The 12,033-nt window shown below is 38.6% G+C and overlaps 1 protein-coding gene across 1 annotated transcript in view; it reads right to left on the bottom strand.

Moving 5' to 3' along the window:
• Positions 1–12,033, bottom strand: part of stox2a (storkhead box 2a) — a 94,312-nt gene that overhangs the window by 79,419 nt on the left and 2,860 nt on the right. The window lies entirely within an intron of this gene.

The following is a 12,033-nucleotide window of genomic DNA, read 5'->3' as shown; positions in this document are numbered from 1 at the left end:
TCTACTACTTCCACTAATTCTAGTAGTGCTAAAACTACTGCTACTATTTCTACTCTTGCTAATTATACTCCTGCTAAATACACCTCAACTGCTACTTCTGGTACTACTACTTCTAGTGATTTTACTACTTTTAGAAATTGCTCCTGAATGTTCTACTGTAAAGCTACTGATTCTGCCACTGCTAAAGCGACTGCTACTGATTTTACTATTGATAAAGCTCCTGTTATTGTTGCTACTACTAATATTAGTGATATTAGTTCTAACACTAAAGCTACTGGAATTTGGTGTAATAATGCTGTTATTACTACTACTGGTAGTTAACCTGCTAGTAAACCTTTCGTTTATACTGCTACTGGTACTAATCTTGATACTGACTGTAAAAGTGCTACTAACTCTTCTACTGCTAAAGCTGCTCCTACTGATTCTGCTGCTATACTACTGCTACTGATACTGCCACAGCATAGTACTGATACTGCTACTTCTAGTAATCCAACTGTGTGTGTGTGTGAGAGTATATGTGAGTGTGTGTGTGTGTGAGTGTGTGTGTAGTAGATTTACAGTGTGTTGCTGACAGATGCCCCCATTCTTTGAGCCACATCATGCACCAAGTATGCATCACACACTCCACAGAGGACAAGACATGCAAACGGTTTCTTTAGTAATACTGAAATGATTTATTACTGATTCCCCCTATCACCCCCCCCCCCACACACACACACACACACACACACACTGCCTGGTGCTCACAGGTACCTCACCCTGATGACACAGCTCGTAAACTTCAGCACCGCAGGGTGAGCATCCAAATACCAAGAGACGTCCAGATACTTTATTCAGCCATTACTGCAGCTGCGACACTGCCCTCACCCAAACCACACGTCCAAAAACTTGTGGAAACCCCTTCTAATAAATGCATTCAGCTACTGTAAGGGTCCTCTCACATTTACCTGATCCAGACTTTTAGTTTGATATTAAATAAGAGTGTTTGTATTCCAGCACTATTTGGTCTGATTAAAATTAAGTCAGTTTTGTTTGTACTCTTAGCAGAGTTACCAGGTTTGCATTTTTTCCAATTGGGCTTGTTTGAAAATCCAGTCGTGTGTTAAAATCTAGGGGTTGGAGAGGTTTTTGGGCTATTTTTAAAAATTAACACGGCCGTCAAAAAACAAAACAAAAAGTCACAAAAAAAAAAAAAAATCACAGTGTAACCAAAAATCATCAGCCTATGAAAACATGAAAACACGTACATAAAAGTCAGTTTTTTTGCTTACTACTAATATAAACCTGTTACAAAATAACTAATAAAACCTTAATATTACAAAATAGTTAATGACTTTAAGGTAAATAGCAATATTGATAATAAAACCCTTGTACGTTGTACACTTATTTGTTTTGCCATTTGCTTCAAAGGTGAGAAGACATATATTTTGAGCTAGTTTAAGCTTCTCAAGGGTGGGTTTTAGACTGACTTTGGGCTGGATATTTTTGTTGGACCTGGCAACCCTGACTCTTAGTGCGGTTTGATTGAGCAGGTGTGAAAACAGTAATCACACTTGGGTGCTGATTTTCTTTGATTTTCCCAAATTGAAAACCTCTGGATTATAATCAAGAGGAAGATGGATGATCACAAGCCATCAAACCACCAAACTGAACTGCTTGAATTTTTTGCACCAGGAGTAAAGCAGCATAAAGTTATCCAAAAGCAGTGTGTAAGACTGGTGGAGGAGAACATGATGACAAGATGCATAAAAAAACTGTGGTGGTTATTCCACCAAATATTGATTATTTCTGAACTCTTAAAACTTTATGAATATGAACTTGTTGTTTTCTTTGCATTATTTGAGGTCTGAAAGCTCTGCATCTTTTTTGTTATTTCAGCCATTTCTCATTTTTTTGAAAATAAATGCTCTAAATGACAATATTTTTCTTTGTAATTTGGGAGAAATGTTGTCTGTAGTTTATAGAATAAAACAACAATGTTCATTTTACTCAAACATAAACCTATAAATAACAAAATCAGAGAAACTGATTCAGAAACTGAAGTGCTCTCTTCATTTTTTAAGAGCTGTGTGCGAAAAAAGAGAAGTATTGCGAATAGAATAGGACTCTGTAGCAGATGAGCAATAAGAGTGTAAATATTTTTTTAAAAACACGTTATTGATTTATGATAATTAGTATACATGTGAAGTTTGGTGTCAGACAGTTTGTTTAAGCCCCACCCACTGACTCTATCTATAGAGTTATTATTGAGGCTTTCAGAGAATCGCACAAGAAAGCAAGATCTATCATTCATTCCAGAGACATTTACAAACAACGTTGTTAGTAAACACAACACAGCCATGTCTCTCTCTCTCTCTCTCTCCCTGGTGCTGATTGGCTGTTCCTCAGTGTGTTTCCTTCTATTCTCTCCCCCGGCTCTCCTCCCTTTCCTGCTATTGATGCTGCAGCTCAGCCGGTCCATTTGGGTCGACTGCAGTTCCTTTTCCTGCCGCCACCCCGCCTTCCTTCCTGCTGCTCAGCGCCGGTCCCCAGCGGAAACACACGCTCCTCGTGTTCGGGTCGTTTTCACGGTCCTGTAGGACGCGATGATGTCACTGTCCTCGCACTCTGAGGTATGGAGGCTGACCTGCACTCAGCATGGGGTACCAATACTTCCGCACAGCGGCAGAAATAGATGCTGTTAAAGCCGGAGTCTGAAACAACACCCCCTTACTGACCACGAATATACTGTAGTCAATCAGTGCGCTTACATGCATCCCATAATCCATTACTGCAGAACATCAGAGTTATTGTAAACTGATCAACACGTTACATTAAATTGATCTAAATCTAATCAGATAAAAGGAAAACTTAGAGTTTAGTCAGAAAATAATCAGATTTTTGCTTTGTAACCAGCCAATAATCTTACTTAAAATCTTAACAAAGCTGATGTCGTTGTTACATTGTTTATACAGTATTTGATCCGGATAGTTTCGGTTTCACACCACAGTTTAGTGAGTGAACTAAAGAACTTTACTGCATCCTTTTTTCATTGTCTAAGTGGGCGGAGTCTCTCTATATGTTGTAAAATTGTATTTTTGAGTTTAGCGAGCTACTTTGCTTTTAGGTGTTGTGACAAATTCTATTTCTGACTTAAATGACTCTGATCCATCTAGAAGAACCGGACCATGGTTCAGCAGATCTGGACCAAAACTCTATGCTCCTTTGTGTAGGTGCAAAAGCTCCCTAAAGTTGAAAACAATTGTGTAAAACCCGAACTTCACGCCATAGCTTTAATATATTAAGCCAAAATACAACTCTGGAAAAAAAAGGCAAAATAAACCAATTAAAATGATGAGTTTCTTTGATTTTACCTAATTGAAAACCAAGCTGAACTGCTTGAATTTTTGCACCAGGAGTAAAGCAGCATAAAGTTATCCAAAAGCAGTGTGTAAGACTGGTGGAGGAGAACATGATGCCAAGATGCATGAAAAAAAACTGTGATTAAAAACCACCAGGGTTATTCCACCAAATATTAATTTCTGAAACTTTATGAATATGAACTTGTTTTCTTTGCATTATTTGAGGTCTGAAAGCTCTGCATCTTTTTTTTGTTATTTCAGCCATTTCTCATTTTCTGTAAATAAATGCTCAAAATAACAATATTTTTATTTTTAGGAATTTGGGAGAAATGTTGTCTGTAGTTTATAGAATAAAACAACAATGTTCATTTTACTCAAACATAAACCTATAAATAGAAAAATCAGAGAAACTGATTCAGAAACTGAAGTGCTCTCTTCATTTTTTTTTTTTTTACAGAGCTGTATTTGTGGTTTGTGCCGAAATCTGAAATCAGACAGCAGTGCAGGACAAATCAGGATATACTGTTCTGAATATCTTTGATTTCAGAAGAAACAATGAATAAGCAGGCATCCCAATACTTTCGTCAGTATATTGTATCTGTTTTAAGCTGCACTGACAGATGATTTCTTTTAATTTTAGAAGTGAACTGAATATCAGTATTTCACAGGCTGCAGGGTCTCCGTTAGCTGTTCTGAACTCTCGTAAACTAATTCATCATAGCAACTGAGTAGCTGTGGAGGGTGAGGATGACCAGGTACTCTGTCATTACCTCATTAAAAGAGTGTGAAACAGGAGCTCGGGGGTCCGGGATGGATGGGTTCCTGTGGATGTGCAGGTGGGAAAGGTTCCGCTAGGCCGTGTCTCTTTGTGTTGAGGAGAAGTTCACTAAACATCAGGAGATATCAGGTTTCCAGACGGGTCACAAATCAGGTCTTTATGGGCTCAGATATCAGTGAGACACGCTTCTCAAAAGATCTGACGAAGCTGCAAAGTGGCTTTAATGCTTTAGATCATCTGCACTGGGGTGCAACTGACAATTATTCAGCAGAACATGGTAAAAAAATACTTTTAAACACTTTTGAACTTTGTTTAAAGAAGCTCTATTATGCAAAACTCACTTTTTGCATGCTTTTATGTAGTGCTGGATGATATTGCAATATATTCCTTAATTTCGATACGATATAATTTCAATATTGATATAAATACTTTGAAGGCCTCAGAAAGACTGCTAAGAATCCCTGCAATGGAAATCTGTACACTACTGTCTGAAAATTTAATTATTTAAGTCTTTAAAGCCTCCTCTCACGAAAAAACTATATAATACTTTAGAAATAAAAATGGTCAAAATGAATTAATGCTCACTTTTATTTGCATATAGCAAAATAAAAAAACATAAACCTATAGCCTATATACATATTACCAATATAAATACATTTAAATTACAACAGATTAAAACAAAAGTGCTTCAACCAGGAAAAAATACACAAAAAGCCTTTAAATACAGTACTGTGCAAAAGTTTTAGGCACCAAACCAAAATACACTAATCCGTTTATCTCAGCAATACGAGTGTTTTACCTGTAAAAAGCAGCACATATGATTTGAACAGATGCAAATAAACATAAATACAGTAAAACGTAACAAGGAATTCTCATTTTTAACTAAAAGTATGTTTCATCCTGAGAGTCGAGCTGAAGAACAAAGTGTAGAGATTCCAGATTTCTCCTGGATGCTCCTCAGCCAGCATGCGCATATTATGTTCAGTCCCGTCAGCAGCTCACCTGATTTACCACATTTACCAATTTATCAAACCAGGTGTTCATTAATATGGTGAGAACTAGAAATAACTCTATTAAACTCAGATGAGGAGGAGAGATTAGGAGATGTTTTAAAGAAAACAGGGCTGTTAAAGCTGCACTGCTTTTTTTTTAATTGCTGTTTGTATTTATTGTAATGCTGAGTTAATGTGTTTTACTGAGCTAATAAACACTTACTGCACAGATAAGAAGCTTTTTCTTTTCTAAACTTTTGCACAATACTGTATATTATGCAAAACTAATTTTTTGCACGCTTTTGTATTTCCACCTGGGTCTCAACAGCCCCTCTATAAACTATAAACACTCCAAACATCAAAATAATTCCATCCATCCGTTTTCTGTAATCAGCTAAAGTTTGGTGAGTTTGGTGTCAGTAATCATTTGCTTCTATGATTCTTTGAAAGCTCCTCCCTTATTGTGATGTCACAATAAGGAAACCTTCATAGAACCACCCTGGCTCCACCCCTCACCTGTCAACCCCCACCAGAGCCCCGCCCACTAGATCAGTTGAATAAACATTTTCATTTCGTTCTGCTGGTTGAGAACCTCTGACAGTGCACAGCAGGATTAGCCAGCAGACTTCGTCTGAAGGAGGAATCTGTACCTACTGTCCGTGGCAAGTCAGTAGAGAAGGGAGATTTACTGTAAATACTTTCAAATAATAAGGTTTCCAGTCCTAATTACATCAACAGAATGTGAAATATTGAACTTTTAAGTTTGAATTTTAAGATTATAACATACTTTACAGAACTAAAATTTCTGTCACCATATTATTATTATTTTTTTTTTAGATTTAACACTTTCTAACTTTGTTTTAAGTTTTTTTCTTACCTGACACTTAATGTGTGTATGTGTGTGTGTGTGTGTGTAGTCTATAAGTAAGTATAGAAGTATTTGTACGCGTGGCTTTTGTGGTGGGGTGATTTTAGTGTGTCCTGCGGCGTTTGCCGTTTGAGGAAGCAATCGAATTCTCCAGCAGTGAGACTGAAGCAGCCGGGCGTGTTCTGAGCCTCGGCCCGGCGGGTCGGACTGACACGTGGCACTGAGATCATCACATATCATCACAGAACATCACAGAACCTCCAAAACAATAAGCTGCTGACCCAAAACAGTCCAATTCTACTCCACTACTGTACTCTACTCTATCAGCAGAACCGGTTCTGCTAATGATCGGTTCCACCCATCCAGTTCATCAGAGGATCCTGTTTTGATGCTGCATACTGAGGATGAGGGGTAGATTAAGGACTACAGCCAGGTTTAGGACTGGGATGCTAGGTTTAGGATTTAGGCTGAGGTTAAATTTATTTATAGAAGCTTAACGTTTTGAGTTTAAGTTAGGATTAGAAGTTGGGCCTCCCTTAGGACTAGTATAAGAGCTGGAATAAGGTTTCAGATTAAGCCTGAGGTTAGGATTAAGAGTAAAACTAGATTTTTAATATCAGAATGAGTGCTATAGGTGTAGGCTAAGGTTAGGATTAGAAACAATTTTAGAATCTACTGTACGTATATGAGAGTTAGGTTCTAGGTTAAGGTGAATATTAGGACAGGGTTGGATTTACGTTTAGAATCAGGATAAGAGTAAGATTTAAGTTTTGAGCTTAGTTTAGAGTTAGAATTAGAATCAGGTTTAGGATCAGAATGAGTGCTATAGGTGTAGGCTAAGGTTAGGATTTAGGATTAGAAACAATTTTAGAATCTATGTATATGAAAGTTAGGTTCTAGGTTTAGGTGAAGATTAGGACAGGGTTAGATTTAGGTTTTCATTGAGGCTAATGTTAGATTTATTCAAATTAAATCTAGAAAACATGTGTATTCAGAAAATATGAAGCTGCTGGTTTTAGGACCTTACTAAGAACTTATTACCAAACCCAGACACCCTGAGAACCACCACTACCCTCACCTTTACTGAGGATAACCTCTGACCCCAGCTTCAGACGAGCAACAGTGCAAGACGCCAGCGGTGGGTGAGACCAGTGGAGTGTCTGCCCAGGTTCTTACACACACTTTAACACACACTTAAACACACACACACTGATTCTACACTGGAACAGCCTTCTAAGAGTGAGATTAGTACCCAGAGGTGGCAGGAGCTGCTGTTTAATCCCAGAAATTCCCTAATCCCAGCGTTACAGGAGTTCCAGCAGCTCACTAAATCAACTGCAGAGCTTTGGGAATGGGGACTAAACCACATGCCTACATTACTCACAACTATCTTCTAATACACAGCTATCATCTGCATGGATGAACAGTGATACAGATTTAGCACATAAGCAGTAAGAATATTTCAAACTAAAAATATTTGGCATAAAATGGTAAAGGTAGATATCTAGCTAACTGTGTGACTAGAACAGCAGGGCTAAAATAAATAGTTTATAGTTATAAATAGTTATAATAGTTACAATTAGCAAATCAGATCATTTTATTGTCACATCATAGTAAAACAGGTGTCCTATGGCATTGCTAGGTGGTTTGTAGGTGGTTGCTAAGGTGTTGCTGTAATATCTGTGGTGGTTGCTATAGCATTGCAAAATGGTTGCTAAGGTGTTGCCAGGTGTTTTGCTACAGTGCTGCTATGGTATCTGTGGTGGTTGATATGATGCTGCTAATTGGTTGCTAAGGTGTGGTTAAGTGGTTGCTAGGTGATTGCAGTCGCTGTGCAATAAGAATATATGAGAATTAATAAGAATAATTAATTAAGTTAATTATGACACTATTTTAGTTTTGAGAGTTAAGTGTGGACATTAGTACAGTGTCTAAGAATATGAAGTTTAATAGTCAAATAAAATCAATGCTATTTTTATTAACCACATTTTTATCAGGTTGAGATTAATGCTAATATTAGATAGTATGTGGATTTATAGTAGTAACAGTACTAACAAAATCAACACACCTTTCTGTTTTCAGCTTCAGCAGCCAATCAGAGCTCAGTCTGAAATCCCTACTGACCCACTGAGAGCGAACAACCTGAAGTGACCTCCAGGAACCTGCACCACATTCCAGCACAGAGCACGGCCAGCCTGCAGGCCCAGGAGTGTGTGTGTGTGTGTGTGTGTGTAGGTCTGCACAGGCTGCTTATCAGTTATGGGAGGCCGATTTCTCTGTGTTCTCACCCTTGAAAACCTTCTGTTTGTTCAAAACTTATTAACACTTTCCTGACCGAGCCCTGAACCCACATTAGATCCTGCAAGACCCCCACAAACACACGCAACAGTGCAGCTCATTTAGTAAGTGTTCACACAGCAGGTAAACAACGCTAATGAAATCTGATACATATCTGATACATATCTGTATATAATACTTATACATATACTTACTAAAACAAAAATAAATCACATATGATCACATTAGAGCAGCTACCCAGTTAATGGTTACCCAGAACATTCCTTAGACTGAGAAATCACTAACTAATGCATCACTAATGCACACAGCGGCAACCTATAGGTAGTGTCCTGTGTGTGTGTGTGTGTGTGTGTGTGGCAATCTATAGGTAGTTTTCGGTGTCTGTGGCAACCTATAGGTAGTGTCCTGTAGGCAGCAACCTATAGGTAGTGTTCGGTGTGTGTGGCAACCAATAGGTAGTGTCCTGTGTGTGTGTGTCTGTGTGTCTGTGGCAACCTATAGGCAGTCTTCTATAGGCAGCAACCTATAGGTAGTGTTCTGTGTGTGTGGCAACCTATAGGTAGTGTCCTGTGTGTGGGGCAACCTATAGGTAGTTTTCGGTGTCTGTGGCAACCTATAGGTAGTGTCCTGTAGGCAGCAACCTATAGGCAGTGTTTGGTGTGTGTGGCAACCTATAGGTAGTGTTCTGTGTGTGTGTGTGTGTCTGTGGCAACCTATAGGCAGTGTTCTGTAGGCAGCAACCTATAGGTAGTGTTTGGTGTGTGTGGCAACCTATAGGCAGTGTTTGGTGTGTGTGGCAACCTATAGGTAGTGTCCTGTGTGTGTGTGTGTGTGTGTGTGTGTGTCTGTGGCAACCTATAGGCAGTGTTCTGTAGGCAGCAACCTATAGGCAGTGTTTGGTGTGTGTGGCAACCTATAGGTAGTGTTCTGTGTGTGTGTGTGTGTCTGTGGCAACCTATAGGCAGTGTTCTGTAGGCAGCAACCTATAGGTAGTGTTTGGTGTGTGTGGCAACCTATAGGCAGTGTTTGGTGTGTGTGGCAACCTATAGGTAGTGTCCTGTGTGTGTGTGTGTGTGTGTGTGTGTGTGTCTGTGGCAACCTATAGGCAGTGTTCTGTAGGCAGCAACCTATAGGTAGTGTTTGGTGTGTGTGGCAACCTATAGGTAGTGTCCTGTGTGTGTGTGTGTGTGTCTGTGGCAACCTATAGGTAGTGTTCTGTAGGCAGCAACCTATAGGTAGTGTTTGGTGTGTGTGGCAACCTATAGGTAGTGTCCTGTGTGTGTGTGTGTCTGTGGCAACATATAGGCAGTGTTCTGTAGGCAGCAACCTATAGGTAGTGTTCTGTGTGTGTGTGTGTGTCTGTGGCAACCTATAGGTAGTGTTCTGTAGGCAGCAACCTATAGGTAGTGTTTGGTGTGTGTGGCAACCTATAGGTAGTGTCCTGTGTGTGTGTGTGTGTCTGTGGCAACCTATAGGCAGTCTTCTGTAGGCAGCAACCTATAGGTAGTGTTCTGGGTGTGTGGCAACCTATAGATAGAGTCCTGTGTGTGTGTGTGTGTGTGTGTGTGTGTGTCTGTGGCAACCTATAGGCAGTGTTCTATGTGTGTGGCAACCTATAGATAGAGTCCTGTGTGTGTGTGTGTGTGTGTGTGTGTGTGTGTGTGTGTGTCTGTGGCAACCTATAGGCAGTGTTCAGTGTGTGTGGCAATCTATAGATAGTGTTCTGGGTGTGTGTGTGTGTGTGGCAACCTATACGCAAAAAGTCCTGTAAATGGCAACCTGTAGACAATTAGTGTCACTGCAGTGCTGAGAATAAAGACCCACCACCCAAATAATAATAATAATAATAATAATAATAATAATAATAATAATAATAATAATAATAATAATTAAACAAGGGAAAAATAAGTAGGAGAATTATAATAAAGTATGTAGAGAAACAGATAGAGCTAAAACCATCAGCAAAGCCTTCAAAACCACACTTATCTCTCTTTTCTACATCGTGTGGAGAACAGGAGGTCTGCCAGAATGTTTCAGAGAGCCTGTTCCCTCTTTGGAAACGGATATCGAGATTTACGTCTGCAGGAACGTGAGGCGGAGAGGAACGTAGCGCTGGGCGATATGATATGATATTGTTATCAGTATGAATTATGTCACAATAGGCTTTTCTAAGGATATCCTCCATAGATCAGGAACACTGACGCCTCCACTGAGCTGCTGTGTCCCAAACCACACACTTCTACACTTCACTCACTGTGGTTGGATTACTTAGTGTACTACTTATAGTGGGGACCTGCTTTTATACACTGTTAGTTTATACCTGACACATCTAGAAGACCTGGTGTCGTGGTGTGATGGTGTGGGATGTAATTTCTTACAATGCCAGATCATCACCTCTGGACTTCAATAGGTCTGTCACGATAATAATTTTTTGTGGTTATAAATTATATAATGTCCCAGAAATGATTGCGATACATGATATTTTTGTAATTTTAAGACTATTAAATGCTACTAACATAATGATAAAAGTAATTATAAACTTTTTGAAGACAGCACAGACTTAAATAATCATTTATTATAATTATTTTGGGAATTATATATTTATTTCTTCGCCTACTTTAGTCCACACTGTGTGTATGTGTGTATGGAGTCACAGTTATTACAGCTTGACTGGCTAAAATACTGTAAAATATGTGTGAATAAACATACAAATAAACACAATAGACAATTCATCAAGATTATCAAAAATTATTGAGGTTATGTTCATTTATTGTACGATAAATCAATATTGCAATTATTGTGACAGGCCTAGACATCAATACAGGAACTTTAACAGCCCAATATTACATTAACAAGAGCCCAAACTTTTCCAAACTCACTCTATGGTGCGCTATTACAACAGGACAAGGCTCGTCCATGAATTAGGAACATTTAAGCATTATTTTTGGTTCTGTCCTACATTATCAGCGTTTTGAAGCCAACTGACATTGGATATATCCAGACTGATTGAGGAAGAATTATCCTTAACCTTATCCTGTATTTATTTTTTCTAAATAATTTCTCAAGCCTTAATTTGTCATCATAGCAGAGGAATTTGCTGTTGGCGGCTTTTAAAGCTGCAAAACTTCTATTGACTAAACGCTGGGATTCCAGATTTAAGCTGCACAGAAATATATGGATTCTAATCTTACTGGACATTATATCCTTTTACATCTATTGTGTTTGATGGCAGGAATATGTATTCAAATGTGACTGTATATTATAACCCATTAAAACCCATGTTATAGAAAATGTGTGGGATGCTATTGGACGCTCTAACAACACTCCTATACCCCCACCACACATTTATTATGGGATGGATTATCACAGGAGGAACATTAGGAACCTCTACAACTCTCGTCTGGTATGTTGCTGCATTACACATGCATTACACATGCATTACACATGAGTTACACATGAGTTACACATGAGTTACACACACGTGTATGTGTAGCTCAATAAATATTACCAATATCAGCCTAAATTTACAATCATTTATCGTTCCTGGCAACTTTTATCTTCCTTCTGATTAGAATTACAATCCCACACTGTCTTGGGTGCAATATATATTTTTTTCTTTTACAATAAGTTTATGTTTCTTTACACAGTGGCATCAGCAAACACACACTCTAAAGGGAATGTCTGTCATAAAAATCCACCTCCACCAATCAGCCATAACAATAAAACCAGTACACTGCTAAATAAAGTGAATGCACT

Source organism: Astyanax mexicanus, chromosome 7 (genome assembly GCF_023375975.1).
Source record: "Astyanax mexicanus isolate ESR-SI-001 chromosome 7, AstMex3_surface, whole genome shotgun sequence".
In the NCBI taxonomy this organism is placed as follows: domain Eukaryota; kingdom Metazoa; phylum Chordata; class Actinopteri; order Characiformes; family Acestrorhamphidae; genus Astyanax; species Astyanax mexicanus.
Note: the sequence above shows the minus strand (reverse complement) of the source record. Positions and strands in the feature narration are given on the sequence as shown.